Raw genomic sequence first — 13,611 nt, 5'->3', positions numbered from 1 at the left:
CAATAAAAATTCAACTCAATTTAATTTCTTTAAAATAATCAAGAGTAACTCAAACAAAAGTTATTTTCATCATATAAAATAAGTAAACGTTAACTCCTTCAAAATGTCATTTTTACAAAATTCTAAGTTCTACCAACCTCTAATATTCAAGAATTACATTTGCTACTAATATGAATTTCATACTATCTAAATCATGACGAACATTCTAAATTGTTTTCAACACCAATATCAAATCTCTACTCATCTAGATATAACCATCAACACTTTAAAGTGATTTAAAGTTAACATTCACGATTTAAAATCGATTTTTTTCTTAACACAAGCCAACATAAAATAAAAATAAGAATTTTTTTAGTCAACATTAAAACTTTAAACGTAAGAGACATATATCCTATATAACTCAAAGTTTATAAGGAAACATCTTTTTTTTCTCTAAATTGAGTTTCAACAAAATAATAATAATTTGTACCTAATAAAAAAGTCAATACTTAAATTTTTAAACATATAATTCATATGGAAATCAATGTTTCAATCAATTAGTTATTAGATCAAACACTTTAAACAGATACATGTGAAAACTAAATATTTTAAATTGATTAAGGGTGAAATATACAGCTAGTCAATCAAAATTATTATTTCCAACTATTCATATAAAACAAGAGTGCAAAAATCATAGTTAGGTAGACAAGCAATAAGCAACAAGTAACTAACATAATCTTGTCAACGATTAAAATTAACTCAAATCTTAACAAGTAATTTCATGGTTTATTTACTCACTAATGTAGGAATTTAGAAGACACAACACAATGAGAGTAAGCAAATAATAAACAATTAATTAGTAATCTCAAAAAAATGTATAATAATACAAAAACATATAACACTTAACACAATAATATAACGAGAGAAAAAAAACATGACAATGAAAATAATTAATACAAAAGAAAACACAATTGACAAGACTAACATTTGACTCACATTGAATCGACACTCAACCCACTCGGCCTGATTGCAAGCCAGTCAAACACAAATAACGAAGGAGGTGAGTTTCAAAATCTTGTTAATAGTATAATATAAGTAAGAAGAACACGCAACAATCATAATAGACCGTATCATAATCACATTATGATATATCAAAATATTTAAGTAAATAGTATCATATTATAACATCAAATTCACTCAAGTAAGATAATCATCTCATTATAATATGCATCAAATCATCTAAGAGTAATTATTATTACTTTTGAAACACATCAATCACCACAAAACAATCACAAGTAAATGCAATGCTATGCATGAGCTTAGACTCTACTTCACAATGTGGTACCATTCTAACTCTGAAGTACTTGGTTAGGAGGCTTGATACTATGCCACCATCCCGGTGGACGGACAATTCAAATTGGCCCTGTCCTCATAGATCCCTCAACTCAACCCGAGACACATATACGTGACAGTCGAGGTAAACGTGTGTTGCGTGGTAGCTCCCGACATTTGGAGTGCTACCTCCAAGTCACCTAGGAATTCCCCACCCGAATACCTCCAAGGTCTAACAATCTTGCCTTAAGGCTCGACAGTAGACCGCCACGATCAGGCTCATTCCGTTGTACTTCCCCGGAATCACTAGGCTTGTCAGGCCCTACCTATATGATGACAAAATAGTCTCCACTTCACAAATTCACAATATTTATTTTCTCCCCTCGTTGGTATATGATACTCCATTAATACCGTCATCTCAGACACAAATTGAAATCACAATATTCTCATCACAATTTATAACATCACTATAATTAATCACACATCATCATCATCATCACATAAACTCATCACAATTTATAGAATCACTATCATCAATCATACAGCAACACATATATTCATCACAAATTTATCACATCACCATTATTAATCATACATTATCATCATTAAATATAATTATCACAACACATCTATTTTTGTTATAACATCATTTAAACTCATCTAATCAAACATATGCATAAAATTAATTCAACAACCAATATCACAATAATATCACACACCACACATTTAAAGAAATTAAATCAAATATCACAATAATATCAAATGCCACACATTTAACGAAATTAAATCAAATATCACAATAATATCAAATGCCACACATTTAACGAAATTAAATCAAATATCACAATAATATCAAATGCCACACATTCAAACAAATTAAATCAATCAACACCCTACAAATATTTCTATTCTATATTTTAATCTCACAATTTCCATATTTTCACATTAACTAATTTATCCCTCAAAGGGCTACTGCCATACGTAGCGAGCCCCGGATGAATCGTTGGGAAATACGGTTTTCCCGTTCATCTCACAATATATTACCCCCTTACCTTATTTCGACGCTTTCACCTATGAATATGATTCGACGCCCAAACAGTCTTTGCTCTTTGACTCTTTGTCCTTCAATCGATCATAAATCAGAAAACCAATCAGTGGATAATATAGCCACTTTTCACACGGTCGTTTTGGCGTTGGTTTCACTCAAATCGGACTTACGGTGAAGGAGAACGATGCAAAATAAAGAATTTCAAATTTGGGCGAAAATGGAGAAAGTTTTCTGGAACATCACCGGTGTCAAACGATAGGTTTATTGTTGTGTTTCCTCTTTGGCTTTACGCCTGCCCTTCCAACTCCCTTCCCTTCTTTTGTTTGTTTTATTTTATTAACAATTAGGGTTCATAGAGTCAAACCCATTGGTCTCTTTATTTATATTTTACTATTATTATTTTTATTTTGTTAAAATAAAACTAATAATTATTTAATCTCCTTTTTAATATTCCTCCAAACACCTTTTAGTTTTCCAAACATTAATAATATTTTATAAATTAGAGTAATTAAAATAATCAATATAAAAAAATATATATTACTAATAATCAAAACTCTCACATTTAAAATAATCTCTACAATTATACTTATTTCTCAAAATACTCACATTATAATAATATCATCATATTAGAAAATGGTCAAAATTATAAAATAAATAAATGTAACATCAATATTTTATATTAATTACTAAATCATAATAAATATATATCAAATCACAATACCATAACAAGTATTTAAAAATAAACGAAATCAAACACAATATCAATTCTATATCAAGATAATTATTTATAAAAAAATAATTAAAAATAGAAAATAGTTATAAATAATGGAAATATAACTATCTGCATACTTAGTATAAGTCAAGCGCACATAAAAATATTTCATTAATTGGGTACATGTATATATACGTAAAATCGCATAAAATATTTTTCTTTAAAATATATATTACACTAAAATACTAATTTTTTTTAAAATATATCAAATAACAAAATATAATATGTATTATTTATATCGCTCATGTAATATAACATGTATCAAACTAACACATCATAGAAAGCATTCATATAACAAAAATTAGCTACGAAATTTATCAACCTGTATTCTAAAATAATATTAGTCATCAAATTAATTATTTAAAATTCTATTTAATTAATAAAGTAGTTTATTATAAAATTTGGGGTGTTACAAAGTGACAATTTGATCTTTTATCATTTAAAACGTCAACAATGCTATCCTTTTTTTTTTTTACAAAAATTTATCAAAATTTTCAAACAAAATCTATAAAATTAGTTATATTGTGTAATATAAAATAAATTTAATCAAATTTGTAACTCAAATCTTCAAATAAACTCATATTTTTCATTCTTTATTTGATGTTGTTGGAGATAAAAATATGAGTCTATTTAAAGATTTAAGTTATGAATTTGATGAAATTACATTATATTGAGGATGATAATTAGTTTATGAGTTTTGTTTGAAATTTTTTGAGTTTTTTGAATTTTTGCAAAAAATAAGAATAATATTGTTGACATTTTAAAACATAAAATATCAAATTGTCACTTAAAATTAAAATAAAGGACAAAATCGGAAAAAAAATACATAAAGGACTAAAGCGTTAACTGAAATTAAGTTAAGGGACCACAAGTGGTATTTAGCCCATTTTTTAACCAATAAATCTCTCAAAATTGTATGAACTAGCAATTACTAAGAGAAATTATTAGTTGTTTTGATAAATTTATATTCCTTTTGCGATTTAATAAAAGATTCAACTCATTTTTTATTTTTGTAATTTTAAACATTATGATTCATTTTTTTAATTTATATTTATATATTAGATTATTTATTAAATTAATATATTTTAAACATTATGATTCATATTTTTGAGATAATGTTAAATTTATATAAGACTTTATCGGTTTTATCACTTTATATTTCTCTTAAATTGAGTTCACATAGGTACAATAAATTGAGTTTATGCAAACATACGTTAATTGAGTTCAAGTACGCGTTCTTGAATTCAGTTCACGTACGAGTTATAAATGTTATTTATAGATAAAGACATTTTAGACATTTTGTTATTATGAGTTGTTATTATGAAAAAAATTGAGGGGTGTGAATAGCAAAAATGAGGGTGTAAGTAACAAAATTGTTTTTCTATGTAGGATTTGAATATGTGTTTTAAATAGGAGTACTATTAAATGTTTTTACATTTTTTTAGTTTTTAACCATTGAGTTTCAGGTGTTTAGTGGTTGCAAGGCCACTTAATCAAGATGCAATTCAAAGTGCATCCTAAATCCAATCAGTTAAGTTGAAGAGCCGAATTAATATATTATTTGTTTTTTATGTTTAATGAAGCAAATTAATTGTTTTACACGTAGATTCAAGTTATATGACAAACGGGTATTTGGAAACTACCATAGACTGGGTACCAGGCATAAAAGAAATTCGATTAAAGGATATCCCAAGCTTCATGAGAACAACAGACCCAAATGATCTTATGCTTGATGTTTTGTCCGTATGTTGTCAGAGATCTCAAAAAGCTTCTGCAATAATTTTGAACACGTTTGATGCCATAGAGCACAATTCTAGAAGCATTTTTATCGACTAACTTACCTCCAGTCTATTCCGTTGGTCCCTTAAATTTTCTCTTAAAAGATGTCACTGATAACGAATTGGACACAATTGGTTCCAATCTTTGGAAAGAGGAGACGAAGTGTTTGGAATGGCTCGAAAGCAAAGAACCCAACAATGTTGTTTATGTCAATTTTGGAAGCATCACTGTTATGACAAGTGAACAAATGATCGAGTTTGCTTGGGGATTAGCTAATAGTAAAATACCCTTTTTGTGGGTCATAAGGTCAGATCTTGTAGCAGGTGAAAAAGCTGTTCTGCCTCTAGAGTTTTTGGAAGAGACAAAAGATAGAGGTTTATTGTCAAGTTGGTGTCCACAAGAGGAAGTGTTGGGTCATCCATCAATTGGGGGTTCTTTGACACATAATGGTTGGAATTCAACGTTGGAAAGTGTGTGCGGGGGTGTTCCAATGATATGTTGGCCTTTCTTTGCAGAACAACAAACTAATTGTCGATTTTGTTGTAATGAATGGGGGATTGGTTTGGAAATTGAAGATGCTAAGAGAGATAAGATAGAGGGACTTGTGAGGGAGTTGATGGATGGTGAAGAGGGTAAAGATATGAAAGAAAAAGCTATGCAATGGAAGAAATTGGCACAAATTGCTGCTTTAGGACCACATGGATCATCATTTGTGAATCTTGAGAATCTAATTCACCGTGTTCTCTTGTGAGAGAAGTTCAAATTTGCCCCCACTTGTGGTTTGTGTGCATCTTCATAAGGAGAAAGTGTTTTCTAGTCGCACAATATTTAAATACACATAAAAAAATGTTAGAAAACAAATTAAATAATGTTTATTTTAAAATAAATTAAATAATAAAAAAAAATTATATATGTTTAAACAAATTTTATTTAGATGTGCGATTGTGTAAATATTTTTGTTAATAATTGAAGATTAATATATTATTACGTTGTGAAGTGGGCGTTGTAAATTTAATTTTAATAAAATGTGTGTGATGGATGAATAATTTTGCTCAAAATAATTTGTGTTAAAATATAACTTTTACTCAATTAATAACGTATGGATATTGTAGATTTTTTTTATTGTGAAACAGATTCTAAATTATATTTACTCTAAAAATTTAAATTTAAATGCTTTTCATTCATAAACAAATATACAAGTAAAAATTTATACCTTATTTATTAGTCTCCACTCAATGTAAATGCAATTCTTTTTGTAATCAAAATGGTTTAAATGGAATGGTAAGCCATTTTTTTAGATTTTATTTTATAACCCATAATTCTAATCCTTTAATGTTAAGGATTTAGTCAAAAATAATAATTAAAGTTTGATGTATTACTACGCGAAAATACCTATTTTACAACGCTTTTTTTAAGCCATTTACAACGTTTTTTTTCAAAAAAATAAGCGTTGTAGTATCTAGCGCTATAAAATAAGTAGATATATTGCGCGCTTGTTATACTCATTATATAGCGCTTTACGGAAAAATGTTGTAAAAGGTGCATTCAATAGATGTATTATTATGCACCTTTTAGAGCGCTTTTTGGAAAAAACAATGTAAAATGTGCATTCAATAGATGCATTATTATGCACCTTTTAGAGTGTTTTTTGGAAAAAGTGTTGTAAAAGGTGCATTCTGTAAGACCCATAATTTTAAAGTACACTTTATGTATTTTATATGTTTTGGATTTTGGCTGGGAGGCTTTTTAGCCAAAGTTAATAATATTATGGAGTTTATAGGATCAAAAAGTTATTTTGACACCGTTTAGAATTACTCGTCGATAAATAAATTTAAATTAAGTGCGGTAAATCCTTTACGGAGAATTTAATGCGTTACGGGTGAAATGGTAATTTAACAAATATCTAGATATTTTGAGATATTTGTTAAGTTATATTTAATATATATATATATATATTTGGAGAGAATAGAAAGAAAGGAAATTAGAAGGAACAAACACAAACCCCTCTGTTTCTTCTAGATCCAAACCTCATTTCTCGAAGAGATAGAAGGGAAAGTTGCTCACCACCACGCTACGGTGCTAGTGAACTAATTTGGAAGCGGCGTTGCGAGCGGAGATTTTACCGGAATTACTCGCGGTACCGGAAACGCGCGTTAAAGCTAACGTTGAGGTAAGGGCTCCTTCCAAACTTCTAGTTTGCATTAGGGACTTATCTGTGGTTGTGTGGGAAGGAATTTGTTAGGGTTTAATGTATCGATTTGGGGAAAAACGAAACTAATGCGTTATGGGTAAAACCTTAGAGTTAGGTTTTGTTTATATTGATGAATGGTTCGTGGTAAATGGATTTGAAGTCATTGTGTAAGATTTTGGGTAAATGAAACTTGTGTGTTTTGAGTAGTGGATTGTGTCGATTTGTGTTCGTTGTTTTTGACATGCTCTTAATTGATATTGATGAAATTTGATATGTGTATGGTTGGATTTGTGAATAAATGAATTGATATGTTTTGATGTGAGAATTTGTTGAGTTTGTGTTGTGTGAAATTTGAAAACCATTAAGTTAAATGAGTATTAAGAATGGGGAATCTCTTAATGTCTCGGTTACTTATTATTTTGTTTGGAAAATTGTTTAAGTTAACTGGGCGTTAAGAACGGGGAATTTCTTAATGTCTCGGTTACTTAATATTTTGTTTTGAAAACCGTTTAAGTTAACTGGACGTTAAGGAGGGGGAATCTCTTAATGTCTCGGTTACTTAATATTTGTTTTTGAAAATCGTTTAAGTTAACTGGGCGTTAAGAATGGGGAATCTCTTAATGTCTCGGTTACTTAATATTTGTTTTTTTGAAAATCGTTTAAGTTAACTGGGCGTTGAGAATGGGGAATCTCTTAATGTCTCGGTTACTTAATATTTGTTTTTTTGAAAATCGTTTAAGTTAACTGGGCGTTAAGAATGGGGAATCTCTTAATGTCTCGGTTACTTAATATTTTGTTTTGAAAATTGTTAAGTTAACTGGGCGTTAAGAATGGGGAATCTCTTAATGTCTCGGTTACTTAATATTTGTTTTTTTGAAAATCGTTTAAGTTAACTGGGCGTTAAGAATGGGGAATCTCTTAATGTCTCGGCTACTTAATATTTGTTTTTTGAAAATCGTTTCAGTAAATGAGTATTAAGAATGGGGAATCTCTTAATGTCTCGGCTACTTAATATTTGTTTTTTGAAAATCGTTTCAGTAAATGAGTATTAAGAATGGGGAATCTCTTAATGTCTCGGCTACTTAATATTTGTTTTTTGAAAATCGTTTCAGTAAATGAGTATTAAGAATGGGGAATCTCTTAATGACTTATTTACTGAATGTTTTGTTTTTGAGAATCGTTAAGTTAAATGAGAATTAAGAATGGGGAATCTCTTAATGACTTATTTACTGAATGTTTTGTTTTTGAGAATCGTTAAGTTAAATGAGAATTAAGAATGGGGAATCTCTTAATGTCTCGTTTACTTATGTGTGTTTTGGTAAATCGTGCAGACCCGTGATAGGTGGCACCTTGGTAAACGGTACGGGTCCGTGATAGACAGTACGTTTACGATTTACGTTTGGTAAGTTGTGCAGACCCGGGATAGGTGGCACCTCGGTAAACAGTACTGACCCGTGATAGGTGGTACGTTTACGACTTACGTTCCTGAGGGAATTGTGTTTGTCCGTGAGAGACTGCACAGGTGTTTGTCCGTGAGAGACTACACCCTGTTAAATTGTGAATTGTTGGTTCATTTGGTATGTGTAGTAATTGTGTTATAAGTGTTATGTTTTGGAATTTGGTGATAACATGTTGGATTGCAATACCATTTTGAAACCCATGATGTTGTATTGATTGTGTTATAAATGTTAAGTGTTATGTTTTGGAATTTGGTGATAACATGTTGGATTGCAATACCATTTTGAAACCCATGATGTTGTATTAATTGTGTTATAAATGTTAAGTGTTATGTTTTGGAATTTGGTGATAACATGTTTGCTTGCAATACTATTTCGAAACTAATGATGTTGTAGCGATTGCGTTATCAGTGCTAAGTGTTAGGATTTGAGATTATGTATGAATGTGATTGAGTTAGTTATGAATTTTTGAAAGAATACACAGGGAAATCGATTTCCCAATCGATTGGATGGGTAAACAGGGGCTTGGCCAAATTGACAAAATCGATTAGCCAATCGATTTCGTAATCAGTTTTCAAAAATCCTTTAAGAAATCGATTGCCCAATCGATTGGGCCTTAAGTCAGGGACTCAGCCATATTCGACCAAATCGATTTGGAAATCGATTGGCTTAAAACCAGGGGGCTCTGTGCTCACTCAATCGATTTCCCAATCGATTGATTTCAGCCCAGGATTCTGTTTTCATTAAAATCCTTCACCCCAATCGATTTCCCAATCGATTGGCTCAGTGAAAATCCTCAGTTTGAGTTAGATGTTTGATTACTCATTAACTTATCCATGTCTTGATTTGTTATGTTTTCATTAGGGGATTGAGAACTTCATTTTGCTTTCATTTTTAATTGGCAAAGTATTGTATGAACTTTTCGCATATTGAAAATCCTGATAAGGTGCATGCTTAGTTGAAAAGTTATTTTTAGCATTTAAAACTTAAATGTTATGTGTTAACTGTTATTTTCGGTTGGTGACCTTTACAATTATTGTGGAAATCTGGGCTTTGCCCTCAGATGAGAGTCAGGACGATCCTACCGGTTCGTACCCTACGGACGGAAATGGAGATGGGAACGCTTGACTGCAGCTACGTTAGGAGGATCTCACGGGGCGCGTGGAGATCACTCAGGGTGTTTAGTTGTTTTGTAAAATGATCAGACTAGGTCGTCACAGAGGGAATGGATGTCTTTCTTTTGGGGTTGCATTTATTTTTAAACTGGAAGACTGTACTACTTTTGTTATGTATATATTTTGAATTCATGGATTAAGAATTTTTCCGCTGCTCGTAAATTCTGTTGACTTATTTGTCGTTGTATTACGACTTAAATATTTATCCAAACGTGTGTTACCTTATTTATTTTCCTGTTTTATTTTAATTCCTTTTGAAAAAAAAAATACACTCACGCTTTGAAAAACGGGGTGTTACACATTCAATATATGCATTATTATGCACCTATTACAATGTTTTTTTTGTAAAAGCGCTGTAAATGTTGCATTCAATAGATGCATTATTATGCACCTATATTACAACGCTTTTTCAAAAAAGCATTGTAAAAGGTGCATTCTTATTTTAGTTTTATTAAAAAAACGTTGTAATAGAATTTTAAAAAGCACTTTTTGGTTTTTTATGGCATTTTTTAGAAAGCGCTGTGTTTTAATTTTTTTTTTCAAAATAATTTTCATCTAGAATCAGTTCACACAATCATTTCACAATCAGTACACAACAACAAAACTATATAACTTTACATATTTACACAATCAGTTCACAACATATTCATATACACATTCACATATTGACAACAGCACAAAACTATATACATATTCATATAACTACATATTCACAACTTTTCAATTGTGCCATATTCATAACCATATATCTATCAGAACTACACATAACAGAACTACCATATATTCATATAACTATCCCTTGCAGCATGCCATTTCCCAGCAAATCAAATAATTTTCATTTCAATCACATACTGACACCAGTCTTCCTTTATTTCAATTAGATCTCTTTTAGAGTATGTTGGACTGGAATTGTCAAAGTACTGTGCAATATAAAAATTGAACATAAATAAGTTAGAATCAAATATATACATAGTTTATATATGAAAATCAAATAATGAAAATACCGTACCGTTTCTGAGATTATAGTTTGATTCATATCAACAATCTCCTTCATGAATCGCAATATATAGTACCCACAATCGATGTTGTTAGTTTGACGAGGGCACTATAAAATAAAACATATAAGTCAATAAATATTTGTACATTGATTGTAAATGAAATTTTAAAGACATATATTTCAAACCTTTATTGGAATCCATGTGATGTTATTTGACTTTTGCTTCGACACTGTAGCACCTCTTTGAGCTCGAAAAACTTGTGAAGCACTATCGAATAAATAAATGTGATTATTATAGCATTAACAAACACATTATTTATATATATTGTACAATGTTCCTTTTCCGATCTTGTGATGAGTAGAGGAGGATAAGTACAACACGCAAGGAGTAACACCCTAAATCAACGGTTAATACATAAGTATGTGAAACAATTAGGTTGAATGAATTTCTTATTTTATTAAGTAATTAATTACGTCAGGAAGACTTTTGAGACCAATGTTGCAACTCGTGTTTTCACTCTTCATTTGTATTTCATGTTGGAGCTGATCCGGAAGTTGCTTGTCTTTATTCGTCTTCACCAAGAGTGCCACTTGATCTGATAGGAATTTGAGCTTCTCTAATACTTTCTCACTAGATGGATTTTGGCGCTTCTCTTGTGAAAAATAGCTTTTAGGAGTTACGTCAAATCCTTTCCCCCTCACGCGACCGGAATATTCAGGAACATTAAACACTTTACCGAGAATGTCCCTGCAACTAGCTTTGTTGTCCTCTTGATTTTCCGAACTTTGTTTGAGATTTTCCTAAAATACACGTAGGATTAAAAAGATAAGTTCAATATCATTTTTAAAATACAATATTAAAAAATATTAAAGTGATAATATACTTACACAAAGTTCTATTAGTTTTTAAACATTTTCGTTATCAACCACTCCATCTTTATTTACACGAGCTTCCTTCCACAAGATATGACAACCCAACGGTTGATCGGATTAGGTGTCTTGTAGCTATTCGTTAAGATCATAAACAAAATATTAGTTAGAAACCATAGTTTATAATGTACCACATTATATAAAAGTGATGTTTAATTACTTACAAGTTTTTGCTCTAGACGTGCATATCCCATACGAGCTTTTTTGTTTGGGTGCGTCGGATTTTTTGCCCTCTCACGATTTGCCTTTCTTATATTCTATATAAAAAAAAATAAAAATCGTGTAAAAATTTAAAATACTCTATGAATATGAATAATAAAACACAAATGCTAATAAATTAATCACTTACCACAAACACGGGGTCTGAATGTTTTGCTACAAATGCGCTCCATTCTTCATTTGATATATAATGTTTATATATTTTTGGAGCTTCAACATTTATATTTCCTTCACAGTCTTTTAGATAGAAATTTGAGAGGTGAGATCTAAAACTCCAGTGTATTTTCCCGACTACTCTCAACACGTAAGCCTTTCTCACCTCGTCAACAGCAAAAGCAGTCTGCAAACGGAAATAAAGATATAGTTTGAGTAAAGTATTTCAACGAAAAAAATTATAAGTAACAAAAAAGTGGATCAAAAAACTTACTTGTATATCATTCCACATTATATCTTTCGCATCCTTCCACGCCTTATCTCTCCAATCGTCAATTGTGATGGGGATATTCTGACTAACAACAGCCCCAATATAACTTACAAACATGGAACTGTTGGAGTCAATTGGCTGACCACTCTCATTCCATCCAACCTAATAAACTCATATAGTAAGTACATGTTTTCAAAAAAGATAAAAACTAAACAACAAACAAAGTATAATATACCTCAAATTTTATGCCACTACTCCTTGCTTTTATGACATTTTTCATGATGGTTGCACCATGTTTGACTTCATTTTCATAAGTCTTAGGGTTGACAACTTCCTCATTTTGACGATCTAAATCCTTGTTGGTATCCATTTATCTACAACAAGTTCAACATGCAGTTCAGTATAACTTCAACAAGTTCAACATGCAGTAGTCTAAGTATGTAGCAGTATAAGTTCAACATGCATTTTAGTAACAACAAAAAATTAATAAATACAATACCTGAATAGTGAGAAGAAATACGTAGGGTTCGTAGGAGAAGGAACACCGAGAATGCGCAGAAATACGAACGGTTCGTAAGACAGAGTATGGTTCGCAGAAATACGTAATGAGGGTTACGTATTTCAATGAGAAGAGATGGTTTGTAGGGATAATAACACAGATGGAGATGGTTAACAATTGAGATGTTAGTGGCAATATGGTTCGTAGGGATAATAACACAGATAATAGGGTTCACAATGAGAAGAACAATGAAGAGGAGGAGGACACTAGCGTAGTGAAGTTTACGTAATGAAGAGGAAACTGAAGCGGTTTTCACTTATATATAAAATCCTATTACAACGCTTTTTTGAAAGAGCGCTGTAAAAAACCTCCTTAGTTTATTTTTTAAAACCCTATTCCAGCGCTTTTTTAGAAGCCTTTTACAGCGCTTGTACACAAGCGCTGTAATAGACCTCATTATTTTATTTTTTAGAAGCCTTTTACAGCGCTTGTCCACAAGCGCTTGGACAAGCGCTTTAAAAGACCTCTTTGTTTCTTATGTAACAGGGTTGTATTTTTAAAAGCTTTTTACAACGCTTGTTGGAAAAGCGTTGTAAAAGACCTCCTTATTTTATTTTTAAAAGCCTTTTACAGTGCTTTAGAAACAAGCGCTTTAAAAGACCTCTTTGTTTTCTTATGTAATATGGTTGTTTTTTTAAATGCCTTATACAACGCTTATTGCCAAAACGCTATAAAAGACCTCCTTATTTTATTTTTAAAAGCCGTTTACCGTGCTTTAGAAACAAGCGCTTTAAAAGACCTCTTTGTTT

At 30.7% G+C, this 13,611-nt stretch overlaps 1 pseudogene; it reads left to right on the top strand.

The window, feature by feature from the left end:
* LOC101494297 (7-deoxyloganetin glucosyltransferase-like) overlaps positions 1-5,751 on the top strand; it is a 14,237-nt pseudogene extending 8,486 nt beyond the window's left edge.
* Positions 5,752-13,611: the final 7,860 nt, after the last annotated feature.

This window comes from Cicer arietinum, chromosome 2 (assembly GCF_000331145.2).
Source record: "Cicer arietinum cultivar CDC Frontier isolate Library 1 chromosome 2, Cicar.CDCFrontier_v2.0, whole genome shotgun sequence".
NCBI classification, from domain to species: Eukaryota; Viridiplantae; Streptophyta; class Magnoliopsida; order Fabales; family Fabaceae; genus Cicer; species Cicer arietinum.
Note: the sequence above shows the minus strand (reverse complement) of the source record. Positions and strands in the feature narration are given on the sequence as shown.